Genomic DNA, 21819 nt, shown 5'->3' with positions numbered 1-21819 from the left:
TCTTTGCGTCACACCCACCAGTTCCTGTTCCTGGTGTGGTTTCTTTGCGTCACACCCACCAGTTCCTGTTCCTGGTGTGGTTTCTTTGCGTCACACCCACCAGTTCCTGTTCCTGGTGTGGTTTCTTTGCGTCACACCCACCAGTTCCTGTTCCTGGTGTGGTTTCTTTGCGTCACACCCACCAGTTCCTGTTCCTGGTGTGGTTTCTTTGCGTCACACCCACCAGTTCCTGTTCCTGGTGTGGTTTCTTTGCGTCACACCCACCAGTTCCTGTTCCTGGTGTGGTTTCTTTGTGTCACACACACCAGTTCCTGTTCTTGGTGTGGTTTCTTTGCATCACACACACCAGTTCCTGTTCCTGGTGTGGTTTCTTTGCGTCACACACACCAGTTCCTGTTCCTGGTGTGGTTTCTTTGCATTACATACACCAGTTCCTGTTCCTGGTGTGGTTTCTTTGCGTCACACACATCAGTTCCTGTTCCTGGTGTGGTTTCTTTGCATCACACACCAGTTCCTGTTCCTGGTGTGGTTTCTGTGTCTCACACCAGTTCCTGCTCTTGGTGTGGTTTCTTTGTCACACACACCACTTCCTGTTCTCGGAGTGTTCCAAAGACAAAGATCAAGAAGAAATTGAAGACTAAATGCTTCCAGTTTGAAACGTTTCTCCAAATGTCAAACGTCTATTGCCATCGTTCAACACAGATTTCAGCATATCAAACTGCAAGGCCTATGCAATGATGATGATGATGGCAGCATGTCCAATGGAAGGGTGGTTGGGACGGGCATGGTGTGGGTCCGAGCAGCTTACCTCCTCGTGGTGGACCTGGGTAGAGTGATCTTCATGTATATATTGTTGCTGTGGCTCCAGGTTCATTAGAAATATAAACCCTATTGATTGCAGCCTGAAATTGCCTTCCTGCAGCCCACAACCGTTGTTTGAAAGATGAGGCGAGGGGTGTTGAAATTGTTCTCCTACAGGGTACGACTCATGTTTGGGAGATAGTTGAGGGATGTTTGTGTGGGTGGGCAGTAGAAGCACCCAGTTACATCAGCGCCACCACATGAAGGCGTCCCTCACTATGACCATATTTTAGAGCTGCTAGAAGCATATGAATGAAGATCACTCTAGCTGAAAGCTGCAATTTTTGACAAAGTTTGTTTAGTAACACAATTACTTAGTGGCATTATAAAATGGTTGTTGGCATTAAAATCTATGCTTGGTGACTAAGTACCAGTATATACTTGGTGACATAATACTTGGTGACGAAGTACAGTATATGCTTGGTGACATTACAGTATATGCTTGGTGACAATACTTGGTGACGAAGTACCAGTATATGCTTGGTGACATTACAGTATATGCTTGGTGACAATACTTGGTGACGAAGTACCAGTATGTGAGTGGTGACATTACAGTGTATGCTTGGTGACATAATACTTGGTGATGTTACTTAAAGGTTTAGTCATAAGAGGTACTTGGATTATCTTGTCGTTTGATGATATCTTATAATAAGGGTGACATCCTAAAATGACTGTTTCATTAAAAAGAAAAAAAAAATCACTACAGCAAAGCATGGTGTGATAATTTTGTATTTTCTATGCATACTGTGTATATATATATATATATATATATATATATATATATATATATATATATATTTATATGTGTGTGTTGAAGGCCTCAGGCGATATAGGGGTGAGTTTAGTCACTGACCTAATAAATAGGATTATTTATGAGTGTGTTGTCCCAGATGATTGGCTGAAGAGTATAATTGTAAATGTGTATAAAGGGAAGGGTGATGCCCTGGAAAGAGGAAATTATAGAGGTATAAAGCTTTTAGATCAGATAATGAAGGTAATGGAGAGAGTTTTAGAAGGTATGATTAGAGAAAGAGTGAATATTGATGAGATGCAGTTTGGGTTTATGCCAGGTAGGGGGACCACTGATGCCATATTCATTGTTCGACAGCTTCAGGAAAAATATATTGGTAGGAGAAGGGATCTTTATTTTGTTTTTGTTGATTTGGAAAAGGCCTTTGACAGAGTCCCTAGAGAGGTCGTGAAGTGGGCAATGAGAAAGCTTGGCTTGGAGGAGTGGCTGGTTAGGGTGGTTATGGCCATGTATGTGGGTGCTCACACCCAGGTGAGAGTAAATGGAGATTTGAGTGATGAGTTTTCCGTGAATGTTGGTGTGCATCAGGGGTCAGTCTTGAGTCCCATGTTGTTTATCATGGTACTTGAAGCCCTTTCACGTGACTTTAGAAACGGACTCCCGTGGGAGTTGTTGTATGCTGATGATTTGGTGTTGATTGCAGAGAATGAAAGGGAGGCGGAGGAAAGGTTTAGGAAGTGGAGAGATGGTATGGGGTAAAAGGGTTTAAGGGTAAATGCAGATAAAACAAAAGTGATGATATCTAGGGTTGGTGGCGGTACTGTCAAAGACGAGGGAGAGTGGCCATGTGCAGTTTGCCACAAGGGCGTGGGAAGTAATTCCATCTTGTGCGGTGTGTGTGATAAATGGGTGCATAAGAGATGTAGTGGTATCAGAGGTAGACTGCGAGATAATGCTGATTTTATGTGTACGGCGTGCCGGGGTGAGCAGGTGGAGATCGTCAGACGTGAAAGGATTGAACTTGCTGGTGAATCTCTTGAGTGTTTGGAAGAGTTTTGTTATTTGGGAGATATGTTGTGTGCTGGAGGTGGGGCTGGAGCTAGCACTGTGGCTAGGGTGAGAAGTGGTTGGAAGAAGTTCAGGGAGCTCTTGCCTCTCCTGACATTGAGAGGGCTCTCCCTACGTGCTAAGGGGTCTTTGTATGCAGCATGTTAGGAGTGTAATGCTGTATGGCAGTGAGACTGGGCAGTGAAGGAGGAAGACATTCACCGGCTCAGACGTACAGAAATGACAATGATTAGGTGGATGTGCAGTGCGTCCCTGCGTCCAAGGCCTGCAGGGGCTGGGTTTACAATGGAAGAGTTGAGAGGTAGGATGGGACTGGAGTGTATTGGTGTTGTGATGAGGAGAGGTAGATTGAGGTGGTTTGGACATGTGGAGAGGATGGGGGATGATAATTGGGTGAGGAAGGTGAGAAGTGTTAATATTGGTGGTGGGGTTATGAGGGGTAGACCGAGAAAGACATGGGACGAGGTCATTAAGTGTGACCTTAGGGTTAAGGGACTGAACAGGGAGGCTGCAATGGATCGTGCAGCGTGGAGAGCCGCCATTAGGTGACCAAGGCCGACACATGCAAGCATGTTGGAGCCTTTAAAAACGAAACGAAACGTGTGTGTTTGAAATGGGCTTTTATAGGTCAGTATGAAGTCACAGTATTTGTCTCTTTGTGCCTCATATTGCTTTTTCTGATATATTTTGTCTCTTACTTCATATCACTCTTTTTGGTATATTTTAGTTATACCACAAGTCTGGTATTATGCTTGTTATCCTCCTCCTCCTCCTCCTGCCTCTTCCCACTCCTCCTCCTCCTCCTGCCTCTTCCCACTCCTCCTCCTCCTCCTGCCTCTTCCCACTCCTCCTCCTCCTCCTCCTGCCTCTTCCCACTCCTCCTCCTCCTCCTGCCTCTTCCCACTCCTCCTCCTCCTCCTGCCTCTTCCCACTCCTCCTCCTCCTCCTGCCTCTTCCCACTCCTCCTCCTCCTGCCTCTTCCCACTCCTCCTCCTCCTCCTCCTGCCTCTTCCCACTCCTCCTCCTCTTCCTGCCTCTTCCCACTCCTCCTCCTCCTCCTGCCTCTTCCCTCTCCTCCTCCTCCTCCTGCCTCTTCCTCCTCCTCCTCCTCCTGCCTCTTCCTCCTCCTCCTCCTCCTCCTCCTCCTCCTCCTGCCTCTTCCTGTGATATATGCATCAGCTAGTATCAACAGCAATTAATTGAGAATATAAATAAAGAGAAGAGCAGAACAGAAAATGAATCTTTATCATCCAAATGAGACAGTGGGTGTGGAAGCGGATTCTGCTTCAACTTGGCTCTCCTGCACGTAGGAAATAAACCTGAATCATCGAATCTGTGGCTGACTGAGTGAACACAGCTTTAACCCTTTCTGGTTGATCTTTTCTCATTTGTTGACTGTTTGCCATTGCGGAAAGAGCACGAGGCATCTTACTGAACCACTAGTCACTGTATTTCTTACCATTTCCTTTACGATGCAGTGTATAATTCTTGCTCTCTGTTCGCTTTTAATTGTGCTTCAGAGAGACTTTAAAAATGGAGTGGTTAGATATAGCCTAGCCATCAATTAACCTCTAACCACAAGAAGTTTATTTATTTATTTTTTCGGTAGCATATGACAATTTTTTTTTTGTTTAGTTAATCAGTCAATTCTGTCTTTGAATGATAATCATTTGGAGGCAGCAAGAGTGAACTAGAATGCAACGCCCTCGGACTGAGGGTTGAGGAGGGAGATCATCATTTAGTACAGTATCCTCCCCTGCATGTAATAACACTTTTGGTTGCTGTTGCACCTGTTCTAATTGCAATGGAGTCTGCTCAAGCAAAATGAAGTGGTATACTGTTCTTTAACGTATTCACTTCATCTGCCAAGGCTGTTCCTTGTATACTGTATATTCGATCTTGCACTAGTTTGCAGTCATGTGCAGCTTGTCAGTGTAGTGGCCAGGGTGGTGAACAGGAGTGGCACTTAAAATATGCCTGGCCACATCTATGGATACCCCAAGGTTCCATGGAAAACCATTTGATCTTCCAAAGAGTTCTCCTTGGATCACCCCATAATCAGGCTTGCAACCCTTTGACCATTTTTTTTTTTTTTTTTTTTTAATCCAAGCTACTCCTGTATACTGTACACTTGACTTTGCACCAGTTTGTAACAGTTTTGAGCTTGTACACAGTACTGTATACTCGACCTTGCACCGGCTTGCAACAAAATGCAGTAACTTTAGTGTAAAACATTAGCGTTCTCAGCTGGATGTTAATCCTTGCATCACACTCGGCCAGCACACAGCAAACTAATATAACAATTAGCCACAAAAAAGATCTCAGCTTGTAAGTGAATGGCAGTATTGGTAACCTGAATAACAATAATACTGCAACAGATCACTCGTTGCCGGACTCACCTGCAGAAGGGTGCTTCGTAAAGTCGTGCGGATTTTGAGCAGCTCGCAGCACCGACATAGCCAAGCACTTCATTGCATCTGGGGAGACAAGAAGTCATGGGTTGATGGTGGGCCTACGTGCCACAGAGGTTTGTGGGGAGCCATTCCGAGGGGAACACTTTTTACCTGATGCTTAACATTGGGTCTCAGCAGTGTAGATGCACTCCACTAGGATAACTTCACGAATCAATGGGATATGCAAGCTTTGCTACTTTATGGCGGCAGTGTTTCCTTGAAGAATAAGAGTTACCTATGAACACCGATTTTCTTTGCAAGACAGAAATGACAGAGAACGAAAGTTACGTTATGGGTAACTATTGTAAAATTTCACGAAGCCCTCAGTTTGCTGATTTCTTCTGTCTATTTAACCCAGTTATAGTATTATTGGCCTGCTGTCCGTCTGAAAACAGCATCCCATCGTAAACAGCTGATAATTTTATCGCGCTCAGTTTCCTTATAGATATGATGATAATGAAAGTTGTAGTAGTGGTTGTAATATACCAGATTTATTCTTCAACTGATAGGTATGTGTGTAGTTACAATTAGCCGCAAGATAATGGTTTTATTACGTAAAAATATATCATGCATGTCATCTGGAAACAAACATTCAACTGCAGAACGTGTGGAAAGATGTCTTGTAGATATAGGGGTTGTCTAGAATTCGTGTAAAAGGTAGGCTAGTCTGCGCTATGCCACACTATAGCCCTGTAGCATCTCCACAGCCTCGTAGTAGCCCCTACTGCTGGCCATGTCTTCAGGAGTTAGACCAGTGTTAGTTTTGGCCTCCGGGTCTACGCCTTGCCCTATGAGCCACCTGAGTACGTCCAGGTGGTTGCCTGCAGCGGCCTGGTGTAGAGCAGTTTCGCCTCGCTTGTTGGTGGCACCCACGTCACACCCGGCACCCCTCAGGAAGTTCAGCACCTGCAGTTGACCTCTCTTTGCAGCCCAGTGCACCATAGTGTTACCTGCAGGAGAGTAAAGTTTAAAAAGGAGTGAGGAAGGGTAGATCCAAATGAAGTCTACCAAAAGAAGTGGGCAGCGATTGGTGTTTGACAACTAAGTCACACGGCCACTCGTTATCAGAACACATACGAGTAGAGGTGTATGCTAAGTATTCTCTGAAGGCGGATATTCATTTTCTCAGCTTATACCTCCGCCGGCGACTGCAGGGCACAACAAGAATAAATTTTAGACATAACATTCACAGGAGCTACGCATACGTCCACTACAGCTCACCATTGTCATCGGTGGAGTGAAGGTCAGCCCCGGTCCCCAGCAGCAGGCGCAGGATACTGATGTGACCCGCCCCGGCAGCGAAGTGCACCGCCCGCCGCCCTGAAAGAAAAGATGGAGGGGTCCAGATCGGGCCAAAACTGTTGTCTTGATAATAAACACACTTTCATTACTTAGCCAGTATTCTACGCTTTAAACATTTTCAACACAGCGAAGTAAAGAAATCAGGACAATAAGTATTGGGGCTGAAGGAGGCTCAGATTTGGATCATTAGAGACTAACAACATATGACAGGACCTCGATCGTCAGAGGCCAACAACATACTACAACTGTGTGGAAGCTTACCGTCTTGGCCACTTCCGCACTCCAAGCTTACTCCAGCATCCATCAGGTCACCCACCCTCTGCAGCCGACCCTCCAGCACCATCTCCAAGAACTTAAATGAATAAATGCAAAATAAAATAAGAATGGCAGAAATTATTAGGTTGGATCATTAACATACCGTGACGAAATGGGGTATTAAGAAATGTTTTGCCATGATGGATGATTAGAAAAAGTGTGGATATTAAAAAGCTGCGTCAAAGTAGATGAGAAAAGTGACGGTTGGAGTACTTAGGCTGTGCCAAGGTGAATGTGTGTGACGAAATTACGTTATAGGAATGTCTGCGTTAAGTCACACTGAAACAAAATAGCTTCCCTCACATCCATCTGTTGCAACTCCACCATGTTCTGAAGAAGAGTGACTGTTTTTGGGAGCCTTCCATTCTACCTCAGTCTTCAGCCGTCAGAGTGGAATATGAAGACAGTAAATCCCTTGTGTATAATGACCTCTAACTCACCTCCTGTCCTGTTAAAATTCCATCGTATTCTGTAGTTCCTTTGTAAACTTGTTTTGACCTTCCATTCTGTCTCTGCTTGTAGCCTCCAGACTGAAACGCGAATGCTCTCATTTGTCAGGAATTGTGACTCACCTCTTAAGTTCCATGTTCTGTAGGAGGGTGACTTGCCTTTCCCTCTGACTCACCTCCGCCTGCTGTAGTTCCACCAAATTCTGCAGGAGGACCACTATGTTCTTGTGCCCTTCCCTCCTGGAGCAGTCCTCGGCCGTGAGTCCTTCTAAGTCGCGGTGGTTGAAGTTCACCCCCTGCTTCGCCAGCCACTCCACCGCTTCAAGGTTCCCGTTGTCGGCCGCCAGGTGCAGCGTCGTCTGCCCTGTGGAGGTGAGGACGCACAGGTCCATTTCAGACTCCTTGAGGTATTCCAGGACGGGTATGTGGCCTCCCCGTGCTGCCCAGTGCACCAGATGCTGGCCTAGTGTGCAAAGACAACGTGAAAGTACTCAGACTCACCGTTATCATTGTGTAGTAGTGCCATTATCATCCATTTTTATCACCATCAGGAATTTTCATTACTATCATCATCCTAAGATATGGATATAAGATTATCATAATAGGCAAGAATCAGAATTTGCTAGCAATGTCACGGGCCAGTCATCCATTCAAGCTTTCAGCTCCCAGCTTCAGCTCACAGGCTAAGCCATCCACAGTAAGTCTCTGATCACCAGCCAGAAGAGTTCCTATAAGTTGGAAAAGAGATCATCTTGCAGGTGCCGGGATTTAAGAAAATGGAAGTTCGGGTATTGTCGAACTATGCGGATGTAACAGAAACATACGAAAGGCTGTTTTTGTTTACATATCTTTGCACATAGTCCAGCAACATTTCAGTTCTCTGCTAACGTACGTAGACGTACCGTGTACAGAGAGGTCTAGTGTGATCATGTTGGGAAGTAACAACTGTAGCACGTTGATGTGTCCCGCCTGGGCCGCCAAGTGCACCGCCATCAAACCTGTCCCAAGAACCAGTAACAGACAAGCTAGTTAGGTCATTCTCTTCCTTTGAAAACTGTGCTACAGTATTTAACTATATTCTTTGAGAAACATGGCTGAAATATTCTTCATCCACATAATTGTCCCAGAGAACCGTAATCCCATTTCTTACACATTACAATTTCTTACACATTGTAGTCGTTAAGTAAAGTGTGATGTGAATGGTACCTTCTGGTGTGGTTGCGTCAGGTGCTGCCCCCGCCGCCAGAAGTACCTCAACCACCCCAGCATGGCCTTCGTCAGCAGCCACATGTAGAGGACGCCACCCTGATAAACACAAATATATCATTATAGACCAGGAAATTTAAAATATACACCTGGACATATGAGTCGTTTGTTGGGCGTGGGGACTGCACTCATTTTGGAACAAAATCCTCTGTGAAATGATCCGACTCTTGATCCAGGAAGCTTGATCAGTTGTTGCTGGATGCTTTTCAGGTGAAGCCTTATAAAGTAATATTTAGTAAAAGAATATATCCTGATAAAAGAATTAATTGGCTTTGGATGTAGCAACGAAATCTGATCCACTAAAAATACAAACATCATCCCTTTAACAGCTAATGTCACAGTCATTGATGTTCTGGCTACACGATTTCATCCAAGTGAGGTAAATTCCAATCAGCCACATGGTAAAAAGCTAATTGTAATAAGTGTGGTACCTGCATGTTCCTCGGTGTTGCTGGTTATGTTGACGTCGACTCCCTTTTCCACCAGTTGCTTCACTGTGTCTATCAGGCCCGCAGCGGCAGCCTCCAGGAGCCCCAGACTCTGAGATTAGTTAGAGGCGAAGCTAAAAGGGTTGGTGGTAATCAGTGTATGTATGCGTGTATTTATGTACGTATGTATGTATGTATGTATGTGATATGCTGCAAGACGGAACTAGAAACTGAACCGCCAAATCAGTGCAGAAAAACACAAGACAGAGGCTATGTTGACTTACATGAGGCACATCCTGTCAAGGAGGAAACAGGTGTTACTCTGGTTACATGACTGATACAAATATAATAGAATGAGGCTGCAGAGTTGCAACATTTTGTATTTATCGTGTAGACATATTTTGTTACCTTTGCCTTTGAGAAACTTGACAATATTTCTACGATTGGACGTCAAATTTATTGCGGTTTTATGATCAAGGCATAATTAAGAGAAGAGGGCTGTAGTGTTGCAATTTTTGTGGTCGTTCCGTAGACCTACCTCGTTATGTTTCCCCTTAAAAAAAAAAAAAAAAAAAAAACTTTTTATGGACGGACGTCCCGGGAAGATGCTGATATCTGTTTCTGATGTTCTTGAAAGGCTGGATTATATGACAAGCAAGATATAACGGGAGAAGGCCATAGAGCTGCAAAATTCTGTTCTGGTTACGTAGACCTACCTCGTTATTTTTGCTCTTAAGAAACTTGACAATATTTCTGTGGCCGGACGTCCTGGCGAGATGCTGAGGCAGGAGTCCATCGTTGTTCTGACAGGCAACGTCGACGCCTTGGTGGACGAGCCAGTGGACGGCGTGTGTGTTGCCGTTGTCAGCGGCGAGGTGGAGGGGCGTGGAGCCGTCTTCAGCAGTGGGCTGGGACAGGCTGGCCCCTTGACCGGCTAGAACGGCCAGCACCGTCACATGGCCACCGAAAGCCGCCCAGTGAACCGGCTGCCGACCTGACATTCCCATACTTTATACCACAAAATATAAATTGCACTTCATAAACTGCTGTTGTCTACTTAAGAAGAAACATTACGAGTATATGTAAAAACTGTTTTTTTTTTCTTTTTTAAATGAACGCTGTATTAACAGTAATTAGTGTTTTTTGACTCCAAGAATCTCGCTTTTTCTTGCTATAAAGGTAGGCAGGCAAGAAAGATGAGTGATTTTGGTGGTCAAAAAGCAGCAGTTAAAGCTTAAGATTTCCCAGACTCACGACATGATATAGGATTTACTGCTTACTCTTGACGTCTTTTTAAAACAGGAAGACAAAATAAGTTTATAGAATGGCATTAACCTGAAGCAAAGGCAAGGTGGTCTGCGCCATGATGCAACAGGGACCGCACCACACAGTCATGCCCGCCCCAACTTGCCAGGTGCAGCGGCCGCAGTCCTGCAAGAGAACAGACACATGTACAACTTAAAAACATGCATATACACATTAGATAGCATACACATATACCATATACACTCACACACAAAGCTATGCCCGCCCCAGCTTGCCAGGTGCAGCAGCTTCAACCCCAGAGCACGACATTTACACGTATATCTTATTCCACCACGGTTATGTCACCCACGAGTTTGAGTCAAGCCTGTCACTCCACCTCCTCTTCAGTGGCACACCTTACGATATGCAGAGTAACAGCACTAATTGTTCTTGTTATTATGCATTCTAGATGACATTTCTTGAAAGTACAGTTGATATAATTATGTACATTATACCTAAAAGGCAGAAATAGTCCCATCTGTTTATCGGGATCACTTTATCTTTGCACCTGAGGCTCGCCCATCTCCTTACAGTCTTCTTTGGATGGTTGAAATTGTCTTTTATCTTTGCAACAGGTCTCATGTAGTTCTTCACATTCTCACAGATCATTTATTCTGAGTCACAGCAATGTCCAGAAAATAAAACGTAAAAATCAGTGCACTGAAGCACGGAAATAAAAAAGAAGTACTGCACAGTGATGAAATGCTTTCAATGTGAGTCTTAACCACATTGGCACTTTCTACCCCATCTTCATTCGGTTACGCTCCGGGGGCGGTGCTTAATTACCAAGATAACTGATTCAGATATGCATAGTGACAAAGGCCCAGTGTCAGATTACCTTCCTCCCCCGGTGCGGTGCTGGCGGCCTCCACATCTGCTCCCTCTGTTAGTAGCGCCTCCACCGTCTCCACCAGTCCTTCACCAGCGGCCAACAGCAGCTTAGGGATAGGGTAAAATCGGGGTCAGAGCGGCGTAAGCATTCTATGATCTGATAATTATCCTCATACTGACTTGGGTAAATCACCAGTACAATGCTGTTACTTTAGAACATTGCCATAATCAAAAAGTCTACTCTTTGGGCATCGATAGAACTGATACTTTAGTTACCTTGCGGTTCAAATTGCTCCTGTGTTGCTGGTCGTGGGCTTGCACATTTATAGCATGCACATTTATAGCTTGCACTGGAGAGACCGAGGCTGGCATTGCAGAGACCGAGGCTGACATTAAAGAGATCAGGTCCTCTTGCTGGTCCATTATTGTTATGGGTCTCGAGGCTCTTGGTTCGAAAATTCTTGCTTGTGTTGGAAGTTCTTGGGCTGGTGATGGGGTTCTCTGGATTGGTTCTTGAAGTTCCTGTGTGTTAGCGGCGTGTATTCTTTCATTTTGGTCTCTTATTTCGATTAAGGTGTCGGGCTCTTCCTGATCACTCGAGTCGGTTAGGTCTTGGTCTGGTGTGGGAGTTCTCTGGGCTGGTTCTTCCTGTGGGCTTGCTGGAGTCGTTGGTTGAGTTTTAGTTTCTTTGGTGACTTCAATGACAGAGTTAGTTTCTTCCTCGTCACTTGAATCCGTCGTTGAGTATTCTTCATCTGAGCCTGGAAAAGATCTTGACAGTTCTTGTTCTCTCGATATTTCTTGTTCACTTGGTTGTTCATGCTTTCTTAACTGATTTTGTTCTCTTGATTGTTCTTGCTGCCATGGACGTTGTTGTTCACATAACTGTTCTCGTTCCCTGACATTAACCTCTGGTCCTATTGCTTCCACACACGAGTTTAGATTAAGTAGGACCAAATTCTCGAAGTCTCTGCTCAAAGTATCCCATTTACTATAGGATGCCAGTAGACTTAAATCTATATCCTCAGGCTTTTCTGGCCATGCTTTACTCTGTCCAGGACTGTCTGCTTTGAATACCCTTTGGTCAGCAGTTATAGGTGTAAGTTTCGTGTCTCTGGCTGCGGTAGCTGCGTCTCTCTCTTGTTCCTGTGCAGTGTCAGAAGGAGGGGGAGGCGGTGGCATGGAAGGGCGGGGTGGGTGTATGCGAAGGGTGGACACTGAGGGATCCGGCTGCTGCTTATTTTCACGTTCTCTCTGCAGATTTAAGTGTTATTTATCAAACCTTCGAAATTCTCCGCTACACCTTACAGGCCTTACGTTCCACACGAAAATGAACTTCATAAAACCAGCATCTTTGTATGAAAAAAGAAATCAAGAGCAGAATACACGGTTGTTTCTATACTGTACAGTGATAATTTATTTTAAAAAACTAATTTTAGTGTTTAAGTGAATTCGGATACAGCACACCGAAAAAGTTTAACACAAAATCTAATAGTTTGTGCCTAAATCTTATTTTGGCACGTATTCTGAATATTATCATGACTTTTTTTTATACTGAGGCGTGTATTTAGTTTTTCTTAATCCACCACAATGCCACTGAAAGACACTACTCGAGTTTAGGAGTGGATAGTCAGCCTCTTGTTATAACTCTACCTTGTTACAGCTTGGTAGTCAGGATGAAAGGATAAAATTTTACAGTTATTTATGTGGACAGAGTTAGTGTGTTGAAGTAAATGCTCACCTGTGCAGCCCCTCTAAATCTCCTCAGGTAGTTTGCCATCCTGATATGTGAATTTCTCCTCGCCACCTGCTCCGGCGTCTCCCCCTTGGCGTCGGTGCAGGTGGTAGCGACGCCTGCCTCCACCAGCCACTTGACGGCCTCCAGTTGGTTGTTAGCGGCGGCCAGGTGGAGAGGGGTGGAGCCGGTGCGGGAGGTGAGTTGAAGGGATGATCCGTAGCGAGCCAGGACCTCCAGCGCAGCGGTGTGGCCTCGACTCGCAGCGTAGTGTACCGCTGTCTCGCCTGTATATCGCCATTGTACTTAGGTCTTCTGGCATCCACTTACACTGCTTGACAGTATTTCATTCATACTTACACAATGACTGATATTCAACCACTCATTTACCCTCACTGGCACTCACACTCTTTGACACTCACCCACATTTATTGAAATCCACTCACTCACATTCACCCAGGCATTCAGTTTCATTAGCACTTACTAACTCTCACTGATAGTCATTCATGTTGATTGACTCACAGGTACTCAGCGTCACATTCACTGACCCACACTTAGTCTCATAGGCAGTCATTCATGCCGATTCTCACTGGTATTTACCACATTCGCACTCACTAGCACTCACTGACAGTCATTCACTTTTACTAACACACTCAACTCACCGTCAACTGGCAGTCAGTCACACTCACTGAGGGTTGGTCACTCTCATTAACAAACAGGCACATCTACTCATATTCATTATCACCCACTGGCACTCATATTCACTCACACACTAGCTCACACACACAACAGCAATTAGTAACTGTCAGTGAGTGTGATCGAAAAGAAACGGCTGGCAGATCTGACCTTGCCCGTCCGTGGCGTCCTTAGCTGCCCCTCCGTCAAGCAGCACACTGATCACCTCGCTGGCACCGACTCCTGCCGCCATATGGAGGGCCTGAAGCCCTGAAGTAAAGAAGAATCAGTCTATGGCCTTATTTATTTATCTCCAAGTGTCCGGAGTGAGATGTAGAGGGCCCGGATCCACGTACAAGCTCATGAACATCTCCCTATCGGAACTCAGCTTTCCATTTGCAGGAAGAATAAGGGATAAGGGTAGTTTCTGCACTTTCATTTCCCTGTCCTTCCTAGCAAAACAAATCACAGGACAGGAGTGGATCGTAGGTGTATCTGTGGATCTGGGCCCAGGTTATGAGATTTGGATAGATGGGGAGGGGCTAGCTGGTCAGTTTGGAAGCCTGTTTTGTTTTCAGACTGCATATTGATCAAGTTATCCTGCTGTTTCATGGACGAGCACAGAGCACCTGGTTTCTAGATGTCTGCTGGGTTTTTTTATCCTCACAAATCAGTGTTTATGATATATTTCTTTGGGTTCGATCACTATCTTCCTCTCACCTGCCTTGTCCCTGGCGGTGTGGTCAGCCCCGTGGTCCAGGAGTTGGGTGGCGATCTGGGGTTGGTTCCCTTCAGCAGCCAGGTGTAGTGCTGTGCGACCTGACCATTATAAGGGTATTTTAGAATCTTTTAACTTGTTCAGTATGAGGCCTGTCTAATTATAAGGTTTCTTTGGTCATGCCTTTTAACATTTTGTATCGGTAATCGTTTTTCTTTATATGTAGGAGAGACCAGTCGCACTGAAGGGGATAAAAGCGTAACAAACAATATGTCAGGTACAAACTCTATTAAAAACAATCATAGGTGAACCCTGACTGTACTGTACTTCAAGTTGGCGGATGAATGGAACCGCAGTAGTGCCTTGCCTGCACTATCCTTCACTCTGGCGGATGAGTAGAGCCATAACTGAACCCACATCTGCACTATCTTCAGGTTGACGAATGAGTAGAACCGCAACTGAACCCTTACCTGCACTGCCTTTCATATTGACGGACAAGCAGAACCTCCAAAGAACTTATTAACACTGTCCTTCAAACTGACGGATGAGTGGAACCGCAGTTGAACCCTTACCTGCACTGTCCTTCAAACTGTGAGACGAGTGGAACCGCAACAGAACCTCCACAATGCCACTGTGTCCCGCCTCTACTGCCAGATGTAGTGAGGTCCTTCCTAGGGATCCAAGAAGATGTTTCTATATATTTACAACTAACATCACTTTTTGGGAAACGAATTAGGTATTTCAGATAAAAGTGACACAGACCTAAGTGCAAAAGGGCAATAATGGCAGCGAACCCTTCATCAACTTTAAAACACTGAAACCTATGATACTAGTGAAGGTTTCTTGTATAAGTGACATCTAGAAAACTGCTTGCAACTTTGAGTATTAGTGAGGGTATCTTAAAATGCAGATCTAAAATATCTGCTTGCAACTTGGGATATTAGCGAGCGTGTCGTAACATATGCATCTAGAAAACTACTTGAAACTTAGGTTATTGGCGAAGGTGTCTTGATATTAACTTGTGAAACACTGCTGGCCAAACACACTATCCAACGCCCCCATCCCCATCACCCTAACTTACCTACATCATTTGCAGCGTCCATCTCTGCTCCCTCCTCCAGCAGAAGGGTGACTACTTCCTCGTGCCCCTCTTGTGACGCCAGGTGCAGCGCTGTCCCTCCTGCGCTCACGCACGCAAACACACACACACACACACACACACACACACACACACACACACACACACACACACACACACACACACACACACACACACACACACACACACACACACACACACACACACACACAAGACTTGATATTAAAGAACTGCATCAATATCGTTACATTGCATCTTGACACTGAACATCGAAAACAAAACATATGCGTGCACATACGTGAAATTAACAACAAAAGGATTAAAAACTGGGTCAAGTTAAGGTGAAAAGAGTTTAGAATCTTCATTGTGCATCTCTACTTGACAATGTGAACTGACCTGCATCCTGTTGGCTCCTGAATTCGAGATCAGCTTGGTGGTCACAGAGGAGCTTGGTGAGGTGTGTATGACCCCTGAAGGCGGCGACGTGCAGGGGGGTCCTCTGTCCCCCACTCAAGCCATCCACGTCACCGCCCTTCTCCAGTGCCTTCTTCACCCCTGCCACGTTCCCTGCCTCCACGTCCTTGGCCTGGTGGAGAAGGAGGATTAGTGATTCCTCCTGTAGGATTCTGTGTTTATCTTAGTTCTCTGTTAACCGTTCATTACGCTGACTTTATTTTATTGATTTTTGCTAGCTTACTACAATTTCATCCAATTTGGGGATATTTTTTGAACTAGGGGAGTTACACATAGCCATCATTAACCTCTTCTATACTAGTTGAAGTCCTGAATAGTAAAGGTGTCCAATAAATCGAATAAAATTGCCTAATGGTAGCAAGAAGAAAACGAGAAAATTGTATTCAAGCGTCAACTCACTAAGACATTGGTCCAGTAAGCCTCCATTGCTGTCCGCTGCCACCATCAACTCCGCGACTCTGTGTAGTATCCTAGTTCAGTTTTCGGACCGGTCAGACTCTTAGATAAAGTTAGTTTCTCCTTTGTACTTGTTCACCCGGCAGTACTAATGAAGATCTGGATGTAAGATGTCTCCTCAGGTCGTGGTGATGGAGAGGGATGCCTTCACGTGGTGCCACCGATATAACTGAGCTGCTCCTCTGCCTGGTTACCCAAACACCCCTGAGTTCCCTCCCTACCTCTGAAAGCAGGATGGTGGACGGCCGGAGAAGGGCAAATTCAGCCTGCAGTCCACCGGGTTCGCATTTCAGATGAACCTGGGGCTACAAATATTATTACCACGGCAGGTCTTTTTCTTGGGGAAGGTTGTGACGTAGAAAATTGAGTGTCTGCCGTAATGGTCTATAGGCATATATCCAAGTCTTCTAGTTCAGCACCAGCCACTCCTTTAATCAGTTTTTCTTCACCCGACGGAACTGAATCACTTCCACAACTTGAATGCTACATCACGGTTGAATGAAAATCGAAGAATCTTAGTTATGAGGCATGAACGAGTCTCCTTGGTTACTAGTCAAATCAACCCTTCAATCTAATTACCCTTTGCCATTCACTGATTTGAAGGGGGTTAGGGATCTTTGCCAGGTAAGAACAGACGCATTAGAGAAAGGTCATCGAAGAACCTTAGTTATGAGGCAGAAACAAGTCTCCTTGGTTACTAGTCAAACCAACCCTCCAGTCCACTACACTTGGCCATCCACTGAGCTGATGGGGGTTAGGGATCTTTGCCAAATAAGAGCAAACGCACTATAGCAAGGCCGCCTCCACACCATCTCCACCACCACCACCACCAACAAAGCCAGCACTGTGCCATTTCCTGCTATCCAGACTGAGAGATAAGGAGCGAGAGATAACGAGACCGAGATAAGAGACCGTGGCTAGGATTACATTAACCCCATACGAAATTCTGTGTGGAAAGATCATGAGCAGTATTTAAGGAGTAATGGTGTTTGTGTTATTTTATTCAGCAGTTATTAGAGACGCAAATAGTGAATAACAATTAAATAATGATAACTTGAAATTATCTCATACCTTCCTTATCAGCCATGTGTGATAGGACTGATAAAGCCTCTCAGGTTGGTCGTCATGTGTGTTGCTCGTTCCATCAACTCACTCATGGGCTCGTATTCCCTTTTTCTAAGCGATTTATTTTATTACATCTAACTATTCTTTTCTGTGTTACAAAAATCATTCCAAAATCGCCATACTCAGAATAACGTACAAATGGATGTCAACCAGTCATATCCAACCAATCGCTAAGAAACAAGTGTTAGGGAGCTTCCAATTAAGGCCAGACGATTTTATGCACGTGATATGGAGTCACGGGATCCTCTGTGTTAACCCCTTCAGTACATATATATTTTTAAAAATTTATTCTTGTTGCCTCCTGACGATTTTATTCAGCTGTGAGACTTTTGAAATAATTTTTAAAAACTTACTCCTTTTGCCTCCAGATTTTATTTATTTTTTATTTTTATTCAGCTTAGGAATGCTCTTCGAACTGGAGAAAGCGGTGGCCGAGTCGACAGAGAGGTAGCCCACAGTCCCAATGGTCTCACGTTCAAATCCCGGCGGTGGAAGGAAATAGTTTAAGGATTTGAATTTCGATAAACCAGACCCGCCGACATATAAAAATACCTCCACTAATACCAGCACAACACCAGGCCTGGGTACGTCTTTTCTCCAGATTGGGATAGACTTAGTAGATGAGTAGAAACTGTGTCTACGAAGCGAACAGTAGATGCGAAATCTTAAGGACGGTTGGAATCTTATCAAAATCTTGGTTATCATGTCTGTGGCTGCGTGTTTTTGGAGGACTGGCAGGTATGGACTATGCTTCTTGTCTGATATTTATTAGACAGATTAAGATGGTAATTGCTACTGGAAAACTTGAATATTTATTTTGAAGAGCATAAAAAAATCAGACATATACAATTTTTGATACAGGCAAATTCGAAAATAATTATTACAGAAAACTGAAATATTACGAAACCACACGAATATTATTAGAGAGAAAAGTTAGATTAACTGAATTCCTTAGATATTCAGTAGACATCTTACATATTATTTTTTCTTAAAACTTTGACATTTCTTAGTTGACTTTGATATTTATAACAGACAGCCAAAGAAGACAGGTCAGAGTTTTTGCTGCATATTTCTGAAGCTAGGTCATGTAAGGACAATCATTCTCATCAGATATTTATAACTTAGGATTATTTTGAGTACTTTTTCAATGTGCCACACACAATTGATCACTTTTTCTGGAATTTCTCTTACAACTGGATTTCCAAACGCATTCTAATTCCCGTCTATTTGCCAGTGATGTGTCGGCGATTGAAAAGGGAATCAGTTTAACATATATCGATAAACTGCTCCCAATTTTATCATGAAGAGTACTTTCCCCCCAAACGTCGACAACCAACAGTTTAAATCCACCTGTTACAGATTTTTTTTAAAGGATGGAGGATGCCTGTAATCTAGTGTATGGATTATTCTTTAATTAGTTTTTCCTTCTGTTCATCATCAGAAAAATTAAGCATCTCAGTACCTAGTCCCTTCAAAGTAATAACACCTGCTTTGATTAATTACCTTGATGCACTCTTAATCTGTAATATAGTTTGAGAGCAGTGATCTTAAAATAAAAATGACCTTCATGGTGTAAAATGGTTTAAAAGCTGCAAATTTTACCTGCAAAACTTTACCGTAAGTTTAGTTATAAGATGTCATTATGTATACGATCGTTAGAAATGGTAATTACTCTTTATTATGCATCTTAGTAATTGGGGAAAGCTAACTATCCCTCTTTCTCATTGTTACTTTCTCATGGATGTGTTGCAGGATCATAAATGGACTCACACACACACACACGCACACACGCACACGCACACACACACACACACACACACACACACACACACACACACACACACACACACACACACACACACACACACACACACACACACACACACACACACACACACACACACACACACACACACACACACACACACACACACACACACACACACACACACACACACACACACACACACACACACACACACACACACACACACACACACACACACACACACACACACACACACACACACACACACACACACACACACACACACACACACACACACACACACACACACACACACACACACACACACACACACACACACACACACACACACACACACACACACACACACACACACACACACACACACACACACACACACACACACACACACACACACACACACACACACACACACACACACACACACACACACACACACACACACACACACACACACACACACACACACACACACACACACACACACACACACACACACACACACACACACACACACACACACACACACACACACACACACACACACACACACACACACACCAAGTGACATAATCTCACTGACTAATTACATCTGTTTATAAGTCAGTTGGACAATATTGCCATTATTTGTCGTACTTGTTCCAGAATTATACATGTGGGAAGCACTTGGGGAGTGGGGGGGAGCTCTAGAATTTTTGGTGGGTATGGGATGGGATCAGGAGTCACATGCCTACTTAAGCTTCCTTTTAGCAAACAAATTTTCAAAGAATCCAATATCTGTTCTCTTGAAGGTTTGAATATTCGTAAAAGTCAAGTACTTTTATTCCAAAGATTTTACACATGTCATCTTCTAAGTCATTTCAGTTCAGTAAACAATATAAACAACTTACACGCAAGTACAGAGCATACAGTGATAATCTAACCCTATTTTTAGCTAACATAGGAACTTTTACAAAACTTCATACACCATACAACAGCGAACCATCAGGATTTTGAGTTCAGGTTTAAAATTCATCCCGTCCTGAACAATGCACGATTCTTCCTTGTTCCGTATGAGCTGCTGATGTGCTTATGGTTTTTTTTATGCATGGTAAAAGGAACCAAATGCTGGAAGTCCACAAAAAAAAAAAAAAAAAAGAAACACGCTATCCCAAGAGAGAAAGAGAAAAAAAAAGTGCCAAATTCAAGATCCGTTCATTTCGAGATGCATGCATTGTCCGTCTGTCCACTCTAATACACCACTACAATGAAGTGGTATGATTGATACAGTGAAGAATATACCACTGCTCAGTTGGTATTACACCTGTGCTGGAATATTAGGACTATTAATATTCTACACAGAGAAGGATGCACACGACATTAAGGTAAATACAGTACCGTCATCTAGTAAATTATTACAGTAGTCCCCTATTACACTCATATTCCTATAATCTACACTTATACATTTTTGTACCTATAAAAAAAATTAGTGATCAACAGCCAACTGAAATTACTCATCCTAAAATCTAAATGTTGTCTGATATAAAAACGGTAACAGCCAGACTCACACAACCCCTTACGAGATATAGGGACCGTCACCCAGAACATTTACGGGTAAATAACTAACCTTCGTCCCTGGTGCTTACTCAGGGATCAAAAACACTCCAGTCATCTTTTAGGGATTCAAATATATAAGACACCCTACTTTCTGTTTCTTTTAATACGATGACTTATTTTGAAATCTTACTCTTGTTAGCTGGAGACGATTTTATACAACTAATTGAAGACTCTTTCATTCTGGAGAGGTTAGATTCAGCCTTCATTAACCTCATCATTGCTAGAGCTGAAGAAAATCGTTGAATAAAATCGTCCGTTGATTAAAATGAAAAAAGAAGCCATAAATGTGATGGGGTACATAAAATCGTCTGCTGATTAAAATAAAAAAAACATCGTAATGAACAGGTATAATTATTGGACCACCAGGCTTTGCTAACTTATGGTAATAAAGAATAAATCTGGGAGCAAGATTCTTTTATCTTTGTACAACATCGAAATTTGAGACCGTTCTGGACAACACAACACGGATCATACTATAACCTTCACGACCTGGTAACATTAGGCTGGGAACTTACGGATACATTATCAATATATTTCAAGGTTAGCTTATATATAACGGTGTATTGTCTTCTTCATTATTTTATTTCTCGTATATGTATTGTATATAAGCTTTCACTTACTATCAGAATTGTGGTTAGTAGTCAAAGTAGATATGTCGCTGGCACATTTCTCTTGCCTAGGAAAGAAATAAATGGCAAAGGAATGATAGGCGTTAAAACTATGCATATTCGTTTTATATTTATCGCCGAAAATGTTTGTTGTTCGTGAAATGAGCTGGTGCTTGTATCTGACTGTGAAGTAAAAGCTCACACCAGGACATCTGCTTATCAAACGGGAAGCTCCTACAAGAACAGTGCTTAAATTTATGATCAGAATCGGTTTTTGTGATTTGAATCGACATTTAGCGAGCTGCAATACTAACCCTTTACTTGCCTGGGTTCATTCTTCGCCAGGCTTATACTGTCATAAATCAGTCAGAATGAAATTGTGTATCACCTGGAAAGCTTTTACAATGGTGAGAAAAATATGTAAATTATGCTATGCGTGTTTGTGTCGTGTGTATTACTAGTTTTACATACTGCTACTAGAAAAGGCAACACTACAGTGAACCTAGAGATACCAC

The sequence above is a fragment of the Coenobita brevimanus genome, chromosome 65, assembly GCF_032717465.1.
Source record: "Coenobita brevimanus isolate Jiangsu-jjx chromosome 65, ASM3271746v2, whole genome shotgun sequence".
NCBI lineage: Eukaryota > Metazoa > Arthropoda > Malacostraca > Decapoda > Coenobitidae > Coenobita > Coenobita brevimanus.
The sequence above is the reverse complement of the archived record's forward strand: the minus strand, read 5'-3'. Positions refer to the sequence as shown.